This window comes from Triturus cristatus, chromosome 5_2 (assembly GCF_964204655.1).
Source record: "Triturus cristatus chromosome 5_2, aTriCri1.1, whole genome shotgun sequence".
Classification (NCBI taxonomy): Eukaryota; Metazoa; Chordata; class Amphibia; order Caudata; family Salamandridae; genus Triturus; species Triturus cristatus.
Window position 1 is genome coordinate 113,918,674 of NC_140588.1, and position 24,208 is coordinate 113,942,881.

The following is a 24,208-nucleotide window of genomic DNA, read 5'->3' on the forward strand; positions in this document are numbered from 1 at the left end:
TGTTGAATTTAGACTTCATTTAGGGCATGGATGTCATTGGATTGAGTTGGGGAAGTGTGCTTTTTGGGAGTGGCCTTTCTGATGTTGTTGGGCCTGGCCATGTGGCTGGTGGCCATTTTGAAGCCTAGGCCTGCAAGCTTGCCTTTCCTTGTCTGCCAACAGGCCTGCTTTCATCCACTAGGATCAGAGCAGGTAGCCACAGCTTTATTAATTTAGTGTTTTCTGTGTGGTCTGTTGAATTTAGACATCATTTAGGGCATGGATGGCATTGGATTGAGTTGGGGAAGTGTATTTTTTGGGGTGGCCTTTCTGATGTTGTTGGGCCTGGCCATGTGGCTGGTGGCCATTTTGAAGCCTAGGTATGCAAGCCTGCCTGGCCTTGTCTGCCAACAGGCCTGCTTTTTCATCCACTAGGATCAGAGCAGGTAGCCACAGCTTTATTAATCAAGTGTTTTCTGTGTGGTCTGTTGAATTTAGACATCATTTAGGGCATGGATGGAATTGGATTGAGTTTGGGAAGTGTGTTTTTTGGTGGTGGCCTTTCTGATGTTGTTGGGCCTGGCCATGTGGCTGGTGGCCATTTTGAAGCCTAGGCCTGCAAGCTTGCCTGGCCTTGTCTGCCAACAGGCCTGCTTTTTCATCCACTAGGATCAGAGCAGGTAGCCACAGCTTTATTAATCTAGTGTTTTCTGTGTGGTCTGTTGAATTTAGACATCATTTAGGGCATGGATGGCATTGGATTGAGTTGGGGAAGTGTATTTTTTGGGGTGGCCTTTCTGATGTTGTTGGGCCTGGCCATGTGGCTGGTGGCCATTTTGAAGCCTAGGTCTGCAAGCTTTCCTGGCCTTGTCTGCCAACAGGCCTGCTTTTTCATCCACTAGGATCAGAGCAGGTAGCCACAGCTTTATTAATCAAGTGTTTTCTGTGTGGTCTGTTGAATTTTGACATCATTTAGGGCATGGATGGAATTGGATTGAGTTGGGGAAGTGCGTTTTTTGGGGTGGCCTTTCTGATGTTGTTGGGCCTGGCCATGTGGCTGGTGGCCATTTTGAAGCCTAGGCCTGCAAGCTTGCCTGGCCTTGTCTGCCAACAGGCCTGCTTTTTCATCCACTAGGATGAGAGCAGGTAGCCACAGCTTTATTAATCAAGTGTTTTCTGTGTGGTCTGTTGAATTTAGACATCATTTAGGGCATGGATGGCATTGGATTGAGTTGGGGAAGTGTGTTTTTGGGGTGGCCTTTCTGATGTTGTTGGGCCTGGCCATGTGGCTGGTGGCCATTATGAAGCCTAGGCCTGCAAGCTTGCCTGGCCTTGTCTGCCAACAGGCCTGCTTTTTCATCCACTAGGATCTGAGCAGGTAGCCACAGCTTTATTAATCAAGTGTTTTCTGGGTGGTCTGTTGAATTTAGACTTCATTTAGGGCATGGATGGCATTGGATTGAGTTGGGGAAATGTGCTTTTTGGGGGTGGCCTTTCTGATGTAGCTGGGCCTGGCCATGTGGCTGGTGGCCATTTTGAAGTCTAGGCTTGCAAGCTTGCCTGGCCTTGTCCGCCAACAGGCCTGCTTTCATCCACTAGGATCAGAGCAGGTAGCCACAGCTTTATTAATTTAGTGTTTTCTGTGTGGTCTGTTGAATTTAGACTTCATTTAGGGCATGGATGTCATTGGATTGAGTTGGGGAAGTGTGCTTTTTGGGAGTGGCCTTTCTGATGTTGTTGGGCCTGGCCATGTGGCTGGTGGCCATTTTGAAGCCTAGGCCTGCAAGCTTGCCTGGCCTTGTCTGCCAACAGGCCTGCTTTTTCATCCACTAGGATCAGAGCAGGTAGCCACAGCTTTATTAATCAAGTGTTTTCTGTGTGGTCTGTTGAATTTAGACATCATTTAGGGCATGGATGGCATTGGATTGAGTTGGGGAAGTGTATTTTTTGGGGTGGCCTTTCTGATGTTGTTGGGCCTGGCCATGTGGCTTGTGGCCATTTTGAAGCCTAGGTCTGCAAGCTTGCCTGGCCTTGTCTGCCAACAGGCCTGCTTTTTCATCCACTAGGATCAGAGCAGGTAGCCACAGCTTTATTAATCAAGTGTTTTCTGTGTGGTCTGTTGAATTTTGACATCATTTAGGGCATGGATGGAATTGGATTGAGTTGGGGAAGTGCGTTTTTTGGGGGGGCCTTTCTGATGTTGTTGGGCCTGGCCATGTGGCTGGTGGCCATTTTGAAGCCTAGGCCTGCAAGCTTGCCTGGCCTTGTCTGCCAACAGGCCTGCTTTTTCATCCACTAGGATCAGAGCAGGTAGCCACAGCTTTATTAATCAAGTGTTTTCTGTGTGGTCTGTTGAATTTAGACATCATTTAGGGCATGGATGGCATTGTATTTAGTTGGGGAAGTGTGTTTTTTGGGGTGGCCTTTCTGATGTTGTTGGGCCTGGCCATGTGGCTGGTGGCCATTTTGAAGCCTAGGCCTGCAAGCTTGCCTGGCCTTGTCTGCCAACAGGCCTGCTTTTTCATCCACTAGGATCAGAGCAGGTAGCCACAGCTTTATTAATCTAGTGTTTTCTGTGTGGTCTGTTGAATTTAGACATCATTTAGGGCATGGATGGCATTGGATTGAGTTGGGGAAGTGTGTTTTTTGGGGTGGCCTTTCTGATGTTGTTGGGCCTGGCCATGTGGCTGGTGGCCATTTTGAAGCCTAGGCCTGCAAGCTTGCCTGGCCTTGTCTGCCAACAGGCCTGCTTTTTCATCCACTAGGATCAGAGCAGGTAGCCACAGCTTTATTAATCTAGTGTTTTCTGTGTGGTCTGTTGAATTTAGACATCATTTAGGGCATGGATGGCATTGGATTTAGTTGGGGAAGTGTTTTTTTTGGGGTGGCCTTTCTGATGTTGTTGGGCCTGGCCATGTAGCTGGTGGCCATTTTGAAGCCTAGGCCTGCGAGCTTGCCTGGCCTTGTCTGCCAACAGGCCTGCTTTTTCATCCACTAGGATCAGAGCAGGTAGCCACAGCTTTATTAATCAAGTGTTTTCTGTGTGGTCTGTTGAATTTAGACTTCATTTAGGACATGGATGGCATTGGATTGAGTTGGAGAAATGTGCTTTTTGGGGGTGGCCTTTCTGATGTAGCTGGGCCTGGCCATGTGGCTGGTGGCCATTTTGAAGCCTAGGCCTGCAAGCTTGCCTGGCCTTGTCCGCCAAGAAGCCTGCTTTCATCCACTAGGATCAGAGCAGGTAGCCACAGCTTTATTAATTTCGTGTTTTCTGTGTGGTCTGTTGAATTTAGACTTCATTTAGGGCATGGATGTCATTGGATTAAGTTGGGGAAGTGTGCTTTTTGGGAGTGGCCTTTCTGATGTTGTTGGGCCTGGCCATGTGGCTGGTGGCCATTTTGAAGCCTATGCCTGCAAGCTTGCCTGGCCTTGTCTGCCAACAGGCCTGCTTTTTCATCCACTAGGATCAGAGCAGGTAGCCACAGCTTTATTAATCTAGTGTTTTCTGTGTGGTCTGTTGAATTTAGACATCATTTAGGGCATGGATGGCATTGGATTGAGTTGGGGAAGTGTGTTTTTTGGGGTGGCCTTTCTGATGTTTTTGGGCCTGGCCATGTGGCTGGTGGCCATTTTGAAGCCTAGGCCTGCAAGCTTGCCTGGCCTTGTCTGCCAACAGGCCTGCTTTTTCATCCACTAGGATCAGAGCAGGTAGCCACAGCTTTATTAATCAAGTGTTTTCTGTGTGGTCTGTTGAATTTAGACTTCATTTAGGGCATGGATGGCATTGGATTGAGTTGGGGAAATGTGCTTTTTGGGGGTGGCCTTTCTGATGTTGTTGGGCCTGGCCATGTGGCTGGTGGCCATTTTGAAGCCTAGGCCTGCAAGCTTGCCTGGCCTTGTCCGCCAACAGGCCTGCTTTCATCCACTAGGATCAGAGTAGGTAGCCACAGCTTTATTAATTTAGTGTTTTCTGAGTGGTCTGTTGAATTTAGACTTCATTTAGGGCATGGATGTCATTGGATTGAGTTGGGGAAGTGTGCTTTTTGGGAGTGGCCTTTCTGATGTTGTTGGGCCTGGCCATGTGGCTGGTGGCAATTTTGAAGCCTAGGCCTGCAAGCTTGCCTTTCCTTGTCTGCCAACAGGCCTGCTTTCATCCACTAGGATCAGAGCAGGTAGCCACAGCTTTATTAATTTAGTGTTTTCTGTGTGGTCTGTTGAATTTAGACATCATTTAGGGCATGGATGGCATTGGATTGAGTTGGGGAAGTGTATTTTTTGGGGTGGCCTTTCTGATGTTGTTGGGCCTGGCCATGTGGCTGGTGGCCATTTTGAAGCCTAGGTATGCAAGCCTGCCTGGCCTTGTCTGCCAACAGGCCTGCTTTTTCATCCACTAGGATCAGAGCAGGTAGCCACAGCTTTATTAATCAAGTGTTTTCTGTGTGGTCTGTTGAATTTAGACATCATTTAGGGCATGGATGGAATTGGATTGAGTTTGGGAAGTGTGTTTTTTGGTGGTGGCCTTTCTGATGTTGTTGGGCCTGGCCATGTGGATGGTGGCCATTTTGAAGCCTAGGCCTGCAAGCTTGCCTGGCCTTGTCTGCCAACAGGCCTGCTTTTTCATCCACTAGGATCAGAGCAGGTAGCCACAGCTTTATTAATCTAGTGTTTTCTGTGTGGTCTGTTGAATTTAGACATCATTTAGGGCATGGATGGCATTGGATTGAGTTGGGGAAGTGTATTTTTTGGGGTGGCCTTTCTGATGTTGTTGGGCCTGGCCATGTGGCTGGTGGCCATTTTGAAGCCTAGGTCTGCAAGCTTTCCTGGCCTTGTCTGCCAACAGGCCTGCTTTTTCATCCACTAGGATCAGAGCAGGTAGCCACAGCTTTATTAATCAAGTGTTTTCTGTGTGGTCTGTTGAATTTTGACATCATTTAGGGCATGGATGGAATTGGATTGAGTTGGGGAAGTGCGTTTTTTGGGGTGGCCTTTCTGATGTTGTTGGGCCTGGCCATGTGGCTGGTGGCCATTTTGAAGCCTAGGCCTGCAAGCTTGCCTGGCCTTGTCTGCCAACAGGCCTGCTTTTTCATCCACTAGGATCAGAGCAGGTAGCCACAGCTTTATTAATCTAGTGTTTTCTGTGTGGTCTGTTGAATTTAGACATCATTTAGGGCATGGATGGCATTGGATTGAGTTGGGGAAGTGTGTTTTTTGGGGTTGCCTTTCTGATGTTGTTGGGCCTGGCCATGTGGCTGGTGGCCATTTTGAAGCCTAGGCCTGCAAGCTTGCCTGGCCTTGTCTGCCAACAGGCCTGCTTTTTCATCCACTAGGATGAGAGCAGGTAGCCACAGCTTTATTAATCAAGTGTTTTCTGTGTGGTCTGTTGAATTTAGACATCATTTAGGGCATGGATGGCATTGGATTGAGTTGGGGAAGTGTGTTTTTGGGGTGGCCTTTCTGATGTTGTTGGGCCTGGCCATGTGGCTGGTGGCCATTATGAAGCCTAGGCCTGCAAGCTTGCCTGGCCTTGTCTGCCAACAGGCCTGCTTTTTCATCCACTAGGATCTGAGCAGGTAGCCACAGCTTTATTAATCAAGTGTTTTCTGGGTGGTCTGTTGAATTTAGACTTCATTTAGGGCATGGATGGCATTGGATTGAGTTGGGGAAATGTGCTTTTTGGGGGTGGCCTTTCTGATGTAGCTGGGCCTGGCCATGTGGCTGGTGGCCATTTTGAAGTCTAGGCTTGCAAGCTTGCCTGGCCTTGTCCGCCAACAGGCCTGCTTTCATCCACTAGGATCAGAGCAGGTAGCCACAGCTTTATTAATTTAGTGTTTTCTGTGTGGTCTGTTGAATTTAGACTTCATTTAGGGCATGGATGTCATTGGATTGAGTTGGGGAAGTGTGCTTTTTGGGAGTGGCCTTTCTGATGTTGTTGGGCCTGGCCATGTGGCTGGTGGCCATTTTGAAGCCTAGGCCTGCAAGCTTGCCTGGCCTTGTCTGCCAACAGGCCTGCTTTTTCATCCACTAGGATCAGAGCAGGTAGCCACAGCTTTATTAATCAAGTGTTTTCTGTGTGGTCTGTTGAATTTAGACATCATTTAGGGCATGGATGGCATTGGATTGAGTTGGGGAAGTGTATTTTTTGGGGTGGCCTTTCTGATGTTGTTGGGCCTGGCCATGTGGCTTGTGGCCATTTTGAAGCCTAGGTCTGCAAGCTTGCCTGGCCTTGTCTGCCAACAGGCCTGCTTTTTCATCCACTAGGATCAGAGCAGGTAGCCACAGCTTTATTAATCAAGTGTTTTCTGTGTGGTCTGTTGAATTTTGACATCATTTAGGGCATGGATGGAATTGGATTGAGTTGGGGAAGTGCGTTTTTTGGGGGGGCCTTTCTGATGTTGTTGGGCCTGGCCATGTGGCTGGTGGCCATTTTGAAGCCTAGGCCTGCAAGCTTGCCTGGCCTTGTCTGCCAACAGGCCTGCTTTTTCATCCACTAGGATCAGAGCAGGTAGCCACAGCTTTATTAATCAAGTGTTTTCTGTGTGGTCTGTTGAATTTAGACATCATTTAGGGCATGGATGGCATTGTATTTAGTTGGGGAAGTGTGTTTTTTGGGGTGGCCTTTCTGATGTTGTTGGGCCTGGCCATGTGGCTGGTGGCCATTTTGAAGCCTAGGCCTGCAAGCTTGCCTGGCCTTGTCTGCCAACAGGCCTGCTTTTTCATCCACTAGGATCAGAGCAGGTAGCCACAGCTTTATTAATCTAGTGTTTTCTGTGTGGTCTGTTGAATTTAGACATCATTTAGGGCATGGATGGCATTGGATTGAGTTGGGGAAGTGTGTTTTTTGGGGTGGCCTTTCTGATGTTGTTGGGCCTGGCCATGTGGCTGGTGGCCATTTTGAAGCCTAGGCCTGCAAGCTTGCCTGGCCTTGTCTGCCAACAGGCCTGCTTTTTCATCCACTAGGATCAGAGCAGGTAGCCACAGCTTTATTAATCTAGTGTTTTCTGTGTGGTCTGTTGAATTTAGACATCATTTAGGGCATGGATGGCATTGGATTTAGTTGGGGAAGTGTTTTTTTTGGGGTGGCCTTTCTGATGTTGTTGGGCCTGGCCATGTAGCTGGTGGCCATTTTGAAGCCTAGGCCTGCGAGCTTGCCTGGCCTTGTCTGCCAACAGGCCTGCTTTTTCATCCACTAGGATCAGAGCAGGTAGCCACAGCTTTATTAATCAAGTGTTTTCTGTGTGGTCTGTTGAATTTAGACTTCATTTAGGACATGGATGGCATTGGATTGAGTTGGAGAAATGTGCTTTTTGGGGGTGGCCTTTCTGATGTAGCTGGGCCTGGCCATGTGGCTGGTGGCCATTTTGAAGCCTAGGCCTGCAAGCTTGCCTGGCCTTGTCCGCCAAGAAGCCTGCTTTCATCCACTAGGATCAGAGCAGGTAGCCACAGCTTTATTAATTTCGTGTTTTCTGTGTGGTCTGTTGAATTTAGACTTCATTTAGGGCATGGATGTCATTGGATTAAGTTGGGGAAGTGTGCTTTTTGGGAGTGGCCTTTCTGATGTTGTTGGGCCTGGCCATGTGGCTGGTGGCCATTTTGAAGCCTATGCCTGCAAGCTTGCCTGGCCTTGTCTGCCAACAGGCCTGCTTTTTCATCCACTAGGATCAGAGCAGGTAGCCACAGCTTTATTAATCTAGTGTTTTCTGTGTGGTCTGTTGAATTTAGACATCATTTAGGGCATGGATGGCATTGGATTGAGTTGGGGAAGTGTGTTTTTTGGGGTGGCCTTTCTGATGTTTTTGGGCCTGGCCATGTGGCTGGTGGCCATTTTGAAGCCTAGGCCTGCAAGCTTGCCTGGCCTTGTCTGCCAACAGGCCTGCTTTTTCATCCACTAGGATCAGAGCAGGTAGCCACAGCTTTATTAATCAAGTGTTTTCTGTGTGGTCTGTTGAATTTAGACTTCATTTAGGGCATGGATGGCATTGGATTGAGTTGGGGAAATGTGCTTTTTGGGGGTGGCCTTTCTGATGTTGTTGGGCCTGGCCATGTGGCTGGTGGCCATTTTGAAGCCTAGGCCTGCAAGCTTGCCTGGCCTTGTCCGCCAACAGGCCTGCTTTCATCCACTAGGATCAGAGTAGGTAGCCACAGCTTTATTAATTTAGTGTTTTCTGAGTGGTCTGTTGAATTTAGACTTCATTTAGGGCATGGATGTCATTGGATTGAGTTGGGGAAGTGTGCTTTTTGGGAGTGGCCTTTCTGATGTTGTTGGGCCTGGCCATGTGGCTGGTGGCAATTTTGAAGCCTAGGCCTGCAAGCTTGCCTTTCCTTGTCTGCCAACAGGCCTGCTTTCATCCACTAGGATCAGAGCAGGTAGCCACAGCTTTATTAATTTAGTGTTTTCTGTGTGGTCTGTTGAATTTAGACATCATTTAGGGCATGGATGGCATTGGATTGAGTTGGGGAAGTGTATTTTTTGGGGTGGCCTTTCTGATGTTGTTGGGCCTGGCCATGTGGCTGGTGGCCATTTTGAAGCCTAGGTATGCAAGCCTGCCTGGCCTTGTCTGCCAACAGGCCTGCTTTTTCATCCACTAGGATCAGAGCAGGTAGCCACAGCTTTATTAATCAAGTGTTTTCTGTGTGGTCTGTTGAATTTAGACATCATTTAGGGCATGGATGGAATTGGATTGAGTTTGGGAAGTGTGTTTTTTGGTGGTGGCCTTTCTGATGTTGTTGGGCCTGGCCATGTGGATGGTGGCCATTTTGAAGCCTAGGCCTGCAAGCTTGCCTGGCCTTGTCTGCCAACAGGCCTGCTTTTTCATCCACTAGGATCAGAGCAGGTAGCCACAGCTTTATTAATCTAGTGTTTTCTGTGTGGTCTGTTGAATTTAGACATCATTTAGGGCATGGATGGCATTGGATTGAGTTGGGGAAGTGTATTTTTTGGGGTGGCCTTTCTGATGTTGTTGGGCCTGGCCATGTGGCTGGTGGCCATTTTGAAGCCTAGGTCTGCAAGCTTTCCTGGCCTTGTCTGCCAACAGGCCTGCTTTTTCATCCACTAGGATCAGAGCAGGTAGCCACAGCTTTATTAATCAAGTGTTTTCTGTGTGGTCTGTTGAATTTTGACATCATTTAGGGCATGGATGGAATTGGATTGAGTTGGGGAAGTGCGTTTTTTGGGGTGGCCTTTCTGATGTTGTTGGGCCTGGCCATGTGGCTGGTGGCCATTTTGAAGCCTAGGCCTGCAAGCTTGCCTGGCCTTGTCTGCCAACAGGCCTGCTTTTTCATCCACTAGGATCAGAGCAGGTAGCCACAGCTTTATTAATCTAGTGTTTTCTGTGTGGTCTGTTGAATTTAGACATCATTTAGGGCATGGATGGCATTGGATTGAGTTGGGGAAGTGTGTTTTTTGGGGTTGCCTTTCTGATGTTGTTGGGCCTGGCCATGTGGCTGGTGGCCATTTTGAAGCCTAGGCCTGCAAGCTTGCCTGGCCTTGTCTGCCAACAGGCCTGCTTTTTCATCCACTAGGATCAGAGCAGGTAGCCACGGCTTTATTAATCTAGTGTTTTCCGTGTGGTCTGTTGAATTTAGACATCATTTAGGGCATGGATGGCATTGGATTGAGTTGGGGAAGTGTGTTTTTTGGGGTGGCCTTTCTGATGTTGTTGGGCCTGGCCATGTGGCTGGTGGCCATTTTGAAGCCTATGCCTGCAAGCTTGCCTGGCCTTGTCTGCCAACAGGCCTGCTTTTTCATCCACTAGGATCAGAGCAGGTAGCCACAGCTTTATTAATCTAGTGTTTTCTGTGTGGTCTGTTGAATTTAGACATCATTTAGGGCATGGATGGCATTGGATTGAGTTGGGGAAGTGTGTTTTTTGGGGTGGCCTTTCTGATGTTTTTGGGCCTGGCCATGTGGCTGGTGGCCATTTTGAAGCCTAGGCCTGCAAGCTTGCCTGGCCTTGTCTGCCAACAGGCCTGCTTTTTCATCCACTAGGATCAGAGCAGGTAGCCACAGCTTTATTAATCAAGTGTTTTCTGTGTGGTCTGTTGAATTTAGACTTCATTTAGGGCATGGATGGCATTGGATTGAGTTGGGGAAATGTGCTTTTTGGGGGTGGCCTTTCTGATGTTGTTGGGCCTGGCCATGTGGCTGGTGGCCATTTTGAAGCCTAGGCCTGCAAGCTTGCCTGGCCTTGTCCGCCAACAGGCCTGCTTTCATCCACTAGGATCAGAGTAGGTAGCCACAGCTTTATTAATTTAGTGTTTTCTGAGTGGTCTGTTGAATTTAGACTTCATTTAGGGCATGGATGTCATTGGATTGAGTTGGGGAAGTGTGCTTTTTGGGAGTGGCCTTTCTGATGTTGTTGGGCCTGGCCATGTGGCTGGTGGCCATTTTGAAGCCTAGGCCTGCAAGCTTGCCTTTCCTTGTCTGCCAACAGGCCTGCTTTCATCCACTAGGATCAGAGCAGGTAGCCACAGCTTTATTAATTTAGTGTTTTCTGTGTGGTCTGTTGAATTTAGACATCATTTAGGGCATGGATGGCATTGGATTGAGTTGGGGAAGTGTATTTTTTGGGGTGGCCTTTCTGATGTTGTTGGGCCTGGCCATGTGGCTGGTGGCCATTTTGAAGCCTAGGTATGCAAGCCTGCCTGGCCTTGTCTGCCAACAGGCCTGCTTTTTCATCCACTAGGATCAGAGCAGGTAGCCACAGCTTTATTAATCAAGTGTTTTCTGTGTGGTCTGTTGAATTTAGACATCATTTAGGGCATGGATGGAATTGGATTGAGTTTGGGAAGTGTGTTTTTTGGTGGTGGCCTTTCTGATGTTGTTGGGCCTGGCCATGTGGCTGGTGGCCATTTTGAAGCCTAGGCCTGCAAGCTTGCCTGGCCTTGTCTGCCAACAGGCCTGCTTTTTCATCCACTAGGATCAGAGCAGGTAGCCACAGCTTTATTAATCTAGTGTTTTCTGTGTGGTCTGTTGAATTTAGACATCATTTAGGGCATGGATGGCATTGGATTGAGTTGGGGAAGTGTATTTTTTGGGGTGGCCTTTCTGATGTTGTTGGGCCTGGCCATGTGGCTGGTGGCCATTTTGAAGCCTAGGTCTGCAAGCTTTCCTGGCCTTGTCTGCCAACAGGCCTGCTTTTTCATCCACTAGGATCAGAGCAGGTAGCCACAGCTTTATTAATCAAGTGTTTTCTGTGTGGTCTGTTGAATTTTGACATCATTTAGGGCATGGATGGATATGGATTGAGTTGGGGAAGTGCGTTTTTTGGGGTGGCCTTTCTGATGTTGTTGGGCCTGGCCATGTGGCTGGTGGCCATTTTGAAGCCTAGGCCTGCAAGCTTGCCTGGCCTTGTCTGCCAACAGGCCTGCTTTTTCATCCACTAGGATGAGAGCAGGTAGCCACAGCTTTATTAATCAAGTGTTTTCTGGGTGGTCTGTTGAATTTAGACTTCATTTAGGGCATGGATGGCATTGGATTGAGTTGGGGAAATGTGCTTTTTGGGGGTGGCCTTTCTGATGTAGCTGGGCCTGGCCATGTGGCTGGTGGCCATTTTGAAGTCTAGGCTTGCAAGCTTGCCTGGCCTTGTCCGCCAACAGGCCTGCTTTCATCCACTAGGATCAGAGCAGGTAGCCACAGCTTTATTAATTTAGTGTTTTCTGTGTGGTCTGTTGAATTTAGACTTCATTTAGGGCATGGATGTCATTGGATTGAGTTGGGGAAGTGTGCTTTTTGGGAGTGGCCTTTCTGATGTTGTTGGGCCTGGCCATGTGGCTGGTGGCCATTTTGAAGCCTAGGCCTGCAAGCTTGCCTGGCCTTGTCTGCCAACAGGCCTGCTTTTTCATCCACTAGGATCAGAGCAGGTAGCCACAGCTTTATTAATCAAGTGTTTTCTGTGTGGTCTGTTGAATTTAGACATCATTTAGGGCATGGATGGCATTGGATTGAGATGGGGAAGTGTATTTTTTGGGGTGGCCTTTCTGATGTTGTTGGGTCTGGCCATGTGGCTTGTGGCCATTTTTAAGCCTAGGTCTGCAAGCTTGCCTGGCCTTGTCTGCCAACAGGCCTGCTTTTTCATCCACTAGGATCAGAGCAGGTAGCCACAGCTTTATTAATCAAGTGTTTTCTGTGTGGTCTGTTGAATTTTGACATCATTTAGGGCATGGATGGAATTGGATTGAGTTGGGGAAGTGCGTTTTTTGGGGGGGCCTTTCTGATGTTGTTGGGCCTGGCCATGTGGCTGGTGGCCATTTTGAAGCCTAGGCCTGCAAGCTTGCCTGGCCTTGTCTGCCAACAGGCCTGCTTTTTCATCCACTAGGATCAGAGCAGGTAGCCACAGCTTTATTAATCAAGTGTTTTCTGTGTGGTCTGTTGAATTTAGACATCATTTAGGGCATGGATGGCATTGGATTGAGTTGGGGAAGTGTGTTTTTTGGGGTGGCCTTTCTGATGTTGTTGGGCCTGGCCATGTGGCTGGTGGCCATTTTGAAGCCTAGGCCTGCAAGCTTGCCTGGCTTTGTCTGCCAACAGGCCTGCTTTTTCATCCACTAGGATCCGAGCAGGTAGCCACAGCTTTATTAATCAAGTGTTTTCTGTGTGGTCTGTTGAATTTAGACATCATTTAGGGCATGGATGGCATTGGATTGAGTTGGGGAAGTGTGTTTTTTGGGGTGGCCTTTCTGATGTTGTTGGGCCTGGCCATGTGGCTGGTGGCCATTTTGAAGCCTAGGCCTGCAAGCTTGCCTGGCCTTGTCTGCCAACAGGCCTGCTTTTTCATCCACTAGGATCAGAGCAGGTAGCCACAGCTTTATTAATCTAGTGTTTTCTGTGTGGTCTGTTGAATTTAGACATCATTTAGGGCATGGATGGCATTGTATTTAGTTGGGGAAGTGTGTTTTTTGGGGTGGCCTTTCTGATGTTGTTGGGCCTGGCCATGTGGCTGGTGGCCATTTTGAAGCCTAGGCCTGCAAGCTTGCCTGGCCTTGTCTGCCAACAGGCCTGCGTTTTCATCCACTAGGATCAGAGCAGGTAGCCACAGCTTTATTAATCAAGTGTTTTCTGTGTGGTCTGTTGAATTTAGACATCATTTAGGGCATGGATGGCATTGGATTGAGTTGGGGAAGTGTGTTTTTTGGGGTGGCCTTTCTGATGTTGTTGGGCCTGGCCATGTGGCTGGTGGCCATTTTGAAGCCTAGGCCTGCAAGCTTGCCTGGCCTTGTCTGCCAACAGGCCTGCTTTTTCATCCACTAGGATCAGAGCAGGTAGCCACAGCTTTATTAATCTAGTGTTTTCTGTGTGGTCTGTTGAATTTAGACATCATTTAGGGCATGGATGGCATTGGATTTAGTTGGGGAAGTGTTTTTTTTGGGGTGGCCTTTCTGATGTTGTTGGGCCTGGCCATGTAGCTGGTGGCCATTTTGAAGCCTAGGCCTGCGAGCTTGCCTGGCCTTGTCTGCCAACAGGCCTGCTTTTTCATCCACTAGGATCAGAACAGGTAGCCACAGCTTTATTAATCTAGTGTTTTCTGTGTGGTCTGTTGAATTTAGACATCATTTAGGGCATGGATGGCATTGGATTGAGTTGGAGAAGTGTGTTTTTTGGGGTGGCCTTTCTGATGTTGTTGGGCCGAGCCATGTGGCTGGTGGCCATTTTGAAGCCTAGGCCTGCAAGCTTGCCTGGCCTTGTCTGCCAACAGGCCTGCTTTTTTATCCACTAGGATCAGAGCAGGTAGCCACAGCTTTATTAATCTAGTGTTTTCTGTGTGGTCTGTTAAATTTAGACATCATTTAGGGCATGGATGGCATTGGATTGAGTTGTGGAAGTGTATTTTTTGGGGTGGCCTTTCTGATGTTGTTGGGCCTGGCCATGTGGCTGGTGGCCATTTTGAAGCCTAGGTCTGCAAGCTTGCCTGGCCTTGTCTGCCAACAGGCCTGCTTTTTCATCCACTAGGATCAGAGCAGGTAGCCACAGCTTTATTAATTTAGTGTTTTCTGTGTGGTCTGTTGAATTTAGACTTCATTTAGGGCATGGATGTCATTGGATTGAGTTGGGGAAGTGTGCTTTTTGGGAGTGGCCTTTCTGATGTTGTTGGGCCTGGCCATGTGGCTGGTGGCCATTTTGAAGCCTAGGCCTGCAAGCTTGCCTGGCCTTGTCTGCCAACAGGCCTGCTTTTTCATCCAAAAGGATCAGAGCAGGTAGCCACAGCTTTATTAATCTAGTGTTTTCTGTGTGGTCTGTTGAATTTAGACATCATTTAGGGCATGGATGGCATTGGATTGAGTTGGGGAAGTGTGTTTTTTGGGGTGGCCTTTCTGATGTTGTTGGGCCTGGCCATGTGGCTGGTGGCCATTTTGAAGCCTAGGCCTGCAAGCTTGCCTGGCCTTGTCTGCCAACAGGCCTGCTTTTTCATCCACTAGGATCAGAGCAGGTAGCCACAGCTTTATTAATCAAGTGTTTTCTGTATGGTCTGTTGAATTTAGACATCATTTAGGGCATGGATGGCATTGGATTGAGTTGGGGAAGTGTGTTTTTGGGGGTGGCCTTTCTGATGTTGTTGGGCCTGGCCATGTGGCTGGTGGCCATTTTGAAGCCTAGGCCTGCAAGCTTGCCTGGCCTTGTCTGCCAACAGGCCTGCTTTTTCATCCACTAGGATCAGAGCAGGTAGCCACAGCTTTATTAATCTAGTGTTTTCCGTGTGGTCTGTTGAATTTAGACATCATTTTGGGCATGGATGGCATTGGATTGAGTTGGGGAAGTGTGTTTTTTGGGGTGGCCTTTCTGATGTTGTTGGGCCTGGGCATGTGGCTGGTGGCCATTTTGAAGCCTAGGTCTGCAAGCTTGCCTGGCCTTGTCTGCCAACAGGCCTGCTTTTTCATCCACTAGGATCAGAGCAGGTAGCCACAGCTTTATTAATCAAGTGTTTTCTGTGTGGTCTGTTGAATTTAGACATCATTTAGGGCATGGATGGCATTGGATTGAGTTGGGGAAGTGTATTTTTTGGGGTGGCCTTTCTGATGTTGTTGGGCCTGGCCATGTGGCTCGTGGCCATTTTGAAGCCTAGGTCTGCAAGCTTGCCTGGCCTTGTCTGCCAACAGGCCTGCTTTTTCATCCACTAGGATCAGAGCAGGTAGCCACAGCTTTATTAATCAAGTGTTTTCTGTGTGGTCTGTTGAATTTAGACATCATTTAGGGCATGGATGGCATTGGATTGAGTTGGGGAAGTGTGTTTTTTGGGGTGGCCTTTCTGATGTTGTTGGGCCTGGCCATGTGGCTCGTGGCCATTTTGAAGCCTAGGCCTGCAAGCTTGCCTGGCCTTGTCTGCCAACAGGCCTGCTTTTTCATCCACTAGGATCAGAGCAGGTAGCCACAGCTTTATTAATCAAGTGTTTTCTGTGTGGTCTGTTGAATTTAGACTTCATTTAGGACATGGATGGCATTGGATTGAGTTGGGGAAATGTGCTTTTTGGGGGTGGCCTTTCTGATGTAGCTGGGCCTGGCCATGTGGCTGGTGGCCATTTTGAAGCCTAGGCCTGCAAGCTTGCCTGGCCTTGTCCGCCAACAGGCCTGCTTTCATCCACTAGGATCAGAGCAGGTAGCCACAGCTTTATTAATTTAGTGTTTTCTGTGTGGTCTGTTGAATTTAGACTTCATTTAGGGCATGGATGTCATTGGATTGAGTTGGGGAAGTGTGCTTTTTGGGAGTGGCCTTTCTGATGTTGTTGGGCCTGGCCATGTGGCTGGTGGCCATTTTGAAGCCTAGGCCTGCAAGCTTGCCTGGCCTTGTCTGCCAACAGGCCTGCTTTTTCATCCACTAGGATCAGAGCAGGTAGCCACAGCTTTATTAATCTAGTGTTTTCTGTGTGGTCTGTTGAATTTAGACATCATTTAGGGCATGGATGGCATTGGATTGAGTTGGGGAAGTGTGTTTTTTGGGTTTGCCTTTCTGATGTTGTTGGGCCTGGCCATGTGGCTGGTGGCCATTGTGAAGCCTAGGCCTGCAAGCTTGCCTGGCCTTGTCTGCCAACAGGCCTGCTTTTTCATCCACTAGGATCAGAGCAGGTAGCCACAGCTTTATTAATCTAGTGTTTTCCGTGTGGTCTGTTGAATTTAGACATCATTTTGGGCATGGATGGCATTGGATTGAGTTGGGGAAGTGTGTTTTTTGGGGTGGCCTTTCTGATGTTGTTGGGCCTGGGCATGTGGCTGGTGGCCATTTTGAAGCCTAGGTCTGCAAGCTTGCCTGGCCTTGTCTGCCAACAGGCCTGCTTTTTCATCCACTAGGATCAGAGCAGGTAGCCACAGCTTTATTAATCAAGTGTTTTCTGTGTGGTCTGTTGAATTTAGACATCATTTAGGGCATGGATGGCATTGGATTGAGTTGGGGAAGTGTATTTTTTGGGGTGGCCTTTCTGATGTTGTTGGGCCTGGCCATGTGGCTCGTGGCCATTTTGAAGCCTAGGTCTGCAAGCTTGCCTGGCCTTGTCTGCCAACAGGCCTGCTTTTTCATCCACTAGGATCAGAGCAAGTAGCCACAGCTTTATTAATCAAGTGTTTTCTGTGTGGTCTGTTGAATTTTGACATCATTTAGGGCATGGATGGAATTGGATTGAGTTGGGGAAGTGCGTTTTTTGGGGTGGCCTTTCTGATGTTGTTGGGCCTGGCCATGTGGCTGGTGGCCATTTTGAAGCCTAGGCCTGCAAGCTTGCCTGGCCTTGTCTGCCAACAGGCCTGCTTTTTCATCCACTAGGATCAGAGCAGGTAGCCACAGCTTTATTAATCAAGTGTTTTCTGTGTGGTCTGTTGAATTTAGACATCATTTAGGGCATGGATGGCATTGGATTGAGTTGGGGAAGTGTGTTTTTTGGGGTGGCCTTTCTGATGTTGTTGGGCCTGGCCATGTGGCTGGTGGCCATTTTGAAGCCTAGGCCTGCAAGCTTGCCTGGCCTTGTCTGCCAACAGGCCTGCTTTTTCATCCACTAGGATCAGAGCAGGTAGCCACAGCTTTATTAATCAAGTGTTTTCTGTGTGGTCTGTTGAATTTAGACTTCATTTAGGACATGGATGGCATTGGATTGAGTTGGGGAAATGTGCTTTTTGGGGGTGGCCTTTCTGATGTAGCTGGGCCTGGCCATGTGGCTGGTGGCCATTTTGAAGCCTAGGCCTGCAAGCTTGCCTGGCCTTGTCCGCCAACAGGCCTGCTTTCATCCACTAGGATCAGAGCAGGTAGCCACAGCTTTATTAATTTAGTGTTTTCTGTGTGGTCTGTTGAATTTAGACTTCATTTAGGGCATGGATGTCATTGGATTGAGTTGGGGAAGTGTGCTTTTTGGGAGTGGCCTTTCTGATGTTGTTGGGCCTGGCCATGTGGCTGGTGGCCATTTTGAAGCCTAGGCCTGCAAGGTTGCCTGGCCTTGTCTGCCAACAGGCCTGCTTTTTCATCCACTAGGATCAGAGCAGGTAGCCACAGCTTTATTAATCTAGTGTTTTCTGTGTGGTCTGTTGAATTTAGACATCATTTAGGGCATGGATGGCATTGGATTGAGTTGGGGAAGTGTGTTTTTTGGGTTTGCCTTTCTGATGTTGTTGGGCCTGGCCATGTGGCTGGTGGCCATTTTGAAGCCTAGGCCTGCAAGCTTGCCTGGCCTTGTCTGCCAACAGGCCTGCTTTTTCATCCACTAGGATCAGAGCAGGTAGCCACAGCTTTATTAATCTAGTGTTTTCCGTGTGGTCTGTTGAATTTAGACATCATTTAGGGCATGGATGGCATTGGATTGAGTTGGGGAAGTGTGTTTTTTGGGGTGACCTTTCTGATGTTGTTGGGCCTGGCCATGTGGCTGGTGGCCATTTTGAAGCCTAGGCCTGCAAGCTTGCCTGGCCTTGTCTGCCAACAGGCCTGCTTTTTCATCCACTAGGATCAGAGCAGGTAGCCACAGCTTTATTAATCTAGTGTTTTCTGTGTGGTCTGTTGAATTTAGACATCATTTAGGGCATGGATGGCATTGGATTGAGTTGGGGAAGTGTGTTTTTTGGGGTGGCCTTTCTGATGTTGTTGGGCCTGGCCATGTGGCTGGTGGCCATTTTGAAGCCTAGGCCTGCAAGCTTGCCTGGCCTTGTCTGCCAACAGGCCTGCTTTTTCATCCACTAGGATCAGAGCAGGTAGCCACAGCTTTATTATTCAAGTGTTTTCTGTGTGGTCTGTTGAATTTAGACATCATTTAGGGCATGGATGGCATTGGATTGAGTTGGGGAAGTGTGTTTTTTTTGGGGTGGCCTTTCTGATGTTGTTGGGCCTGGCCATGTGGCTTGTGGCCATTTTGAAGCCTAGGTATGCAAGCCTGCCTGGCCTTGTCTGTCAACAGGCCTGCTTTTTCATCCACTAGGATCAGAGCAGGTAGCCACAGCTTTATTAATCAAGTGTTTTCTGTGTGGTCTGTTGAATTTAGACATCATTTAGGGCATGGATGGAATTGGATTGAGTTTGGGAAGTGCGTTTTTTGGGGTGGCCTTTCTGATGTTGTTGGGCCTGGCCATGTGGCTGGTGGCCATTTTGAAGCCTAGGCCTGCAAGCTTGCCTGGCCTTGTCTGCCAACAGGCCTGCTTTTTCATCCACTAGGATCAGAGCAGGTGGCCACAGCTTTATTAATAAAGTGTTTTCTGTGTGGTCTGTTGAATTTAGACATCATTTAGGGCATGGATGGCATTGGATTGAGTTGGGGAAGTGTGTTTTTTGGGGTGGCCTTTCTGATGTTGTTGGGCCTGGCCATGTGGCTGGTGGCCATTTTGAAGCCTAGGCCTGCAAGCTTGCCTGGCCTTGTCTGCCAACAGGCCTGCTTTTTCATCCACTAGGATCAGAGCAGGTAGCCACAGCTTTATTAATCTAGTGTTTTCCGTGTGGTCTGTTGAATTTAGACATCATTTAGGGCATGGATGGCATTGGATTGAGTTGGGGAAGTGTGTTTTTTGGGGTGGCCTTTCTGATGTTGTTGGGCCTGGCCATGTGGCTGGTGGCCATTTTGAAGCCTAGGCCTGCAAGCTTGCCTGGCCTTGTCTGCCAACAGGCCTGCTTTTTCATCCACTAGGATCAGAGCAGGTAGCCACAGCTTTATTAATCTAGTGTTTTCTGTGTGGTCTGTTGAATTTAGACATCATTTAGGGCATGGATGGCATTGGATTGAGTTGGGGAAGTGTGTTTTTTGGGGTGGCCTTTCTGATGTTGTTGGGCCTGGCCATGTGGCTGGTGGCCATTTTGAAGCCTAGGCCTGCAAGCTTGCCTGGCCTTGTCTGCCAACAGGCCTGCTTTTTCATCCACTAGGATCAGAGCAGGTAGCCACAGCTTTATTATTCAAGTGTTTTCTGTGTGGTCTGTTGAATTTAGACATCATTTAGGGCATGGATGGCATTGGATTGAGTTGGGGAAGTGTGTTTTTTTTGGGGTGGCCTTTCTGATGTTGTTGGGCCTGGCCATGTGGCTTGTGGCCATTTTGAAGCCTAGGTATGCAAGCCTGCCTGGCCTTGTCTGTCAACAGGCCTGCTTTTTCATCCACTAGGATCAGAGCAGGTAGCCACAGCTTTATTAATCAAGTGTTTTCTGTGTGGTCTGTTGAATTTAGACATCATTTAGGGCATGGATGGAATTGGATTGAGTTTGGGAAGTGCGTTTTTTGGGGTGGCCTTTCTGATGTTGTTGGGCCTGGCCATGTGGCTGGTGGCCATTTTGAAGCCTAGGCCTGCAAGCTTGCCTGGCCTTGTCTGCCAACAGGCCTGCTTTTTCATCCACTAGGATCAGAGCAGGTGGCCACAGCTTTATTAATAAAGTGTTTTCTGTGTGGTCTGTTGAATTTAGACATCATTTAGGGCATGGATGGCATTGGATTGAGTTGGGGAAGTGTGTTTTTTGGGGTGGCCTTTCTGATGTTGTTGGGCCTGGCCATGTGGCTGGTGGCCATTTTGAAGCCTAGGCCTGCAAGCTTGCCTGGCCTTGTCTGCCAACAGGCCTGCTTTTTCATCCACTAGGATCAGAGCAGGTAGCCACAGCTTTATTAATCAAGTGTTTTCTGTGTGGTCTGTTGAATTTAGACTTCATTTAGGGCATGGATGGCATTGGATTGAGTTGGAGAAATGAGCTTTTTGGGGGTGGCCTTTCTGATGTTGTTGGGCCTGGCCATGTGGCTGGTGGCCATTTTGAAGCCTAGGCCTGCAAGCTTGCCTGGCCTTGTCTGCCAACAGGCCTGCTTTTTCATCCACTAGGATCAGAGCAGGTAGCCACAGCTTTATTAATCAAGTGTTTTCTGGGTGGTCTGTTGAATTTAGACTTCATTTATGACATGGATGGCATTGGATTGAGTTGGGGAAATGTGCTTTTTGGGGGTGGCCTTTCTGATGTAGCTGGTCCTGGCCGTGTGGCTGGTGGCCATTTTGAAGCCTAGGCCTGCAAGCTTGCCTGGCCTTGTCCGCCAACAGGCCTGCTTTCATCCACTAGGATCAGAGCAGGTAGCCACAGCTTTATTAATTTAGTGTTTTCTGTGTGGTCTGTTGAATTTAGATTTCATTTAGGGCATGGATGTCATTGGATTGAGTTGGGGAAGTGTGCTTTTTGGGAGTGGCCTTTCTGATGTTGTTGGGCCTGGCCATGTGGCTGGTGGCCATTTTGAAGCCTAGGCCTGCAAGCTTGCCTGGCCTTGTCTACCAACACGCCTGCTTTTTCATCCACTAGGATCAGAGCAGGTAGCCACAGCTTTATTAATCTAGTGTTTTCTGTGTGGTCTGTTGAATTTAGACATCATTTAGGGCATGGATGGCATTGGATTGAGTTGGGGAAGTGTGTTTTTTGGGGTGGCCTTTCTGATGTTGTTGGGCCTGGCCATGTGGCTGGTGGCCATTTTGAAGCCTAGGCCTGCAAGCTTGCCTGGCCTTGTCTCCCAACAGGCCTGCTTTTTCATCCACTAGGATCAGAGCAGGTAGCCACAGCTTTATTAATCAAGTGTTTTCTGTGTGGTCTGTTGAATTTAGACATCATTTAGGGCATGGATGGCATTGGATTGAGTTGGGGAAGTGTGTTTTTTGGGGTGGCCTTTCTGATGTTGTTGGGCCTGGCCATGTGGCTGGTGGCCATTTTGAATCCTAGGCCTGCAAGCTTGCCTGGCCTTGTCTGCCAACAGGCCTGCTTTTTCATCCACTAGGATCAGAGCAGGTAGCCACCGCTTTATTAATCTAGTGTTTTCCGTGTGGTCTGTTGAATTTAGACATCATTTAGGGCATGGATGGCATTGGATTGAGTTGGGGAAGTGTGTTTTTTGGGGTGGCCTTTCTGATGTTGTTGGGCCTGGCCATGTGGCTGGTGGCCATTTTGAAGCCTAGGCCTGCAAGCTTGCCTGGCCTTGTCTGCCAACAGGCCTGCTTTTTCATCCACTAGGATCAGAGCAGGTAGCCACAGCTTTATTAATCTAGTGTTTTCTGTGTGGTCTGTTGAATTTAGACATCATTTAGGGCATGGATGGCATTGGATTGAGTTGGGGAAGTGTGTTTTTTGGGGTGGCCTTTCTGATGTTGTTGGGCCTGGCCATGTGGCTGGTGGCCATTTTGAAGCCTAGGCCTGCAAGCTTGCCTGGCCTTGTCTGCCAACAGGCATGCTTTTTCATCCACTAGGATCAGAGCAGGTAGCCACAGCTTTATTAATCAAGTGTTTTCTGTGTGGTCTGTTGAATTTAGACATCATTTAGGGCATGGATGGCATTGGATTGAGTTGGAGAAGTGCGTTTTTTGGGGTGGCCTTTCTGATGTTGTTGGGCCTGGCCATGTGGCTGGTGGCCATTTTGAAGCCTAGGCCTGCAAGCTTGCCTGGCCTTGTCTGCCAACAGGCCTGCTTTTTCATCCACTAGGATCAGAGCAGGTAGCCACAGCTTTATTAATCAAGTTTTTTCTGTGTGGTCTGTTGAATTTAGACATCATTTAGGGCATGGATGGCATTGGATTGAGTTGGGGAAGTGTGTTTTTTGGGGTGGCCTTTCTGATGTTGTTGGGCCTGGCCATGTGGCTGGTGGCCATTTTGAAGCCTAGGCCTGCAAGCTTGCCTGGCCTTGTCGGCCAACAGGCCTGCTTTTTCATCCACTAGGATCAGAGCAGGTAGCCACAGCTTTATTAATCAAGTGTTTTCTGTGTGGTCTGTTGAATTTAGACATCATTTAGGGCATGGATGGCATTGGATTGAGTTGGGGAAATGTGCTTTTTGGGGGTGGCCTTTCTGATGTTGTTGGGCCTGGCCATGTGGCTGGTGGCCATTTTGAAGCCTAGGCCTGCAAGCTTGCCTGGCCTTGTCCGCCAACAGGCCTGCTTTCATCCACTAGGATCAGAGCAGGTAGCCACAGCTTTATTAATTTAGTGTTTTCTGTGTGGTCTGTTGAATTTAGACTTCATTTAGGGCATGGATGTCATTGGATTGAGTTGGGAAAGTGTGCTTTTTGGGAGTGGCCTTTCTGATGTTGTTGGGCCTGGCCATGTGGCTGGTGGCCATTTTGAAGCCTAGGCCTGCAAGCTTGCCTGGCCTTGTCCGCCAACAGGCCTGCTTTCATCCACTAGGATCAGAGCAGGTAGCCACAGCTTTATTAATTTAGTGTTTTCTGTGTGGTCTGTTGAATTTAGACTTCATTTAGGGCATGGATGTCATTGGATTGAGTTGGGGAAGTGTGCTTTTTGGGAGTGGCCTTTCTGATGTTGTTGGGCCTGGCCATGTGGCTGGTGGCCATTTTGAAGCCTAGGCCTGCAAGCTTGCCTGGCCTTGTCTGCCAACAGGCCTGCTTTTTCATCCACTAGGATCAGAGCAGGTAGCCACAGCTTTATTAATCAAGTGTTTTCTGTGTGGTCTGTTGAATTTAGACATCATTTAGGGCATGGATGGCATTGGATTGAGTTGGGGAAGTGTGTTTTTTGGGGTGGCCTTTCTGATGTTGTTGGGCCTGGCCATGTGGCTGGTGGCCATTTTGAAGCCTTGGCCTGCAAGCTTGCCTGGCCTTGTCTGCCAACAGGCCTGCTTTTTCATCCACTAGGATCAGAGCAGGTAGCCACAGCTTTATTAATCAAGTGTTTTCTGTGTGGTCTGTTGAATTTAGACTTCATTTAGGACATGGATGGCATTGGATTGAGTTGGGGAAATGTGCTTTTTGGGGGTGGCCTTTCTGATGTAGCTGGGCCTGGCCATGTGGCTGGTGGCCATTTTGAAGCCTAGGCCTGCAAGCTTGCCTTGCCTTGTCCGCCAACAGGCCTGCTTTCATCCACTAGGATCAGAGCAGGTAGCCACAGCTTTATTAATTTAGTGTTTTCTGTGTGGTCTGTTGAATTTAGACTTCATTTAGGGCATGGATGTCATTGGATTGAGTTGGGGAAGTGTGCTTTTTGGGAGTGGCCTTTCTGATGTTGTTGGGCCTGGCCATGTGGCTGGTGGCCATTTTGAAGCCTAGGCCTGCAAGCTTGCCTGGCCTTGTCTGCCAACAGGCCTGCTTTTTCATCCACTAGGATCAGAGCAGGTAGCCACAGCTTTATTAATCTAGTGTTTTCTGTGTGGTCTGTTGAATTTAGACATCATTTAGGGCACGGATGGCATTGGATTGAGTTGGGGAAGTGTGTTTTTTGGGGTTGCCTTTCTGATGTTGTTGGGCCTGGCCATGTGGCTGGTGGCCATTTTGAAGCCTAGGCCTGCAAGCTTGCCTGGCCTTGTCTGACAACAGGCCTGCTTTTTCATCCACTAGGATCAGAGCAGGTAGCCACAGCTTTATTAATCTAGTGTTTTCCGTGTGGTCTGTTGAATTTAGACATCATTTAGGGCATGGATGGCATTGGATTGAGTTGGGGAAGTGTGTTTTTTGGGGTGGCCTTTCTGATGTTGTTGGGCCTGGCCATGTGGCTGGTGGCCATTTTGAAGCCTAGGCCTGCAAGCTTGCCTGGCCTTGTCTGCCAACAGGCCTGCTTTTTCATCCACTAGGATCAGAGCAGGTAGCCACAGCTTTATTAATCTAGTGTTTTCTGTGTGGTCTGTTGAATTTAGACATCATTTAGGGCATGGATGGCATTGGATTGAGTTGGGGAAGTGTGTTTTTTGGGGTGGCCTTTCTGATGTTGTTGGGCCTGGCCATGTGGCTGGTGGCCATTTTGAAGCCTAGGCCTGCAAGCTTGCCTGGCCTTGTCTGCCAACAGGCCTGCTTTTTCATCCACTAGGATCAGAGCAGGTAGCCACAGCTTTAT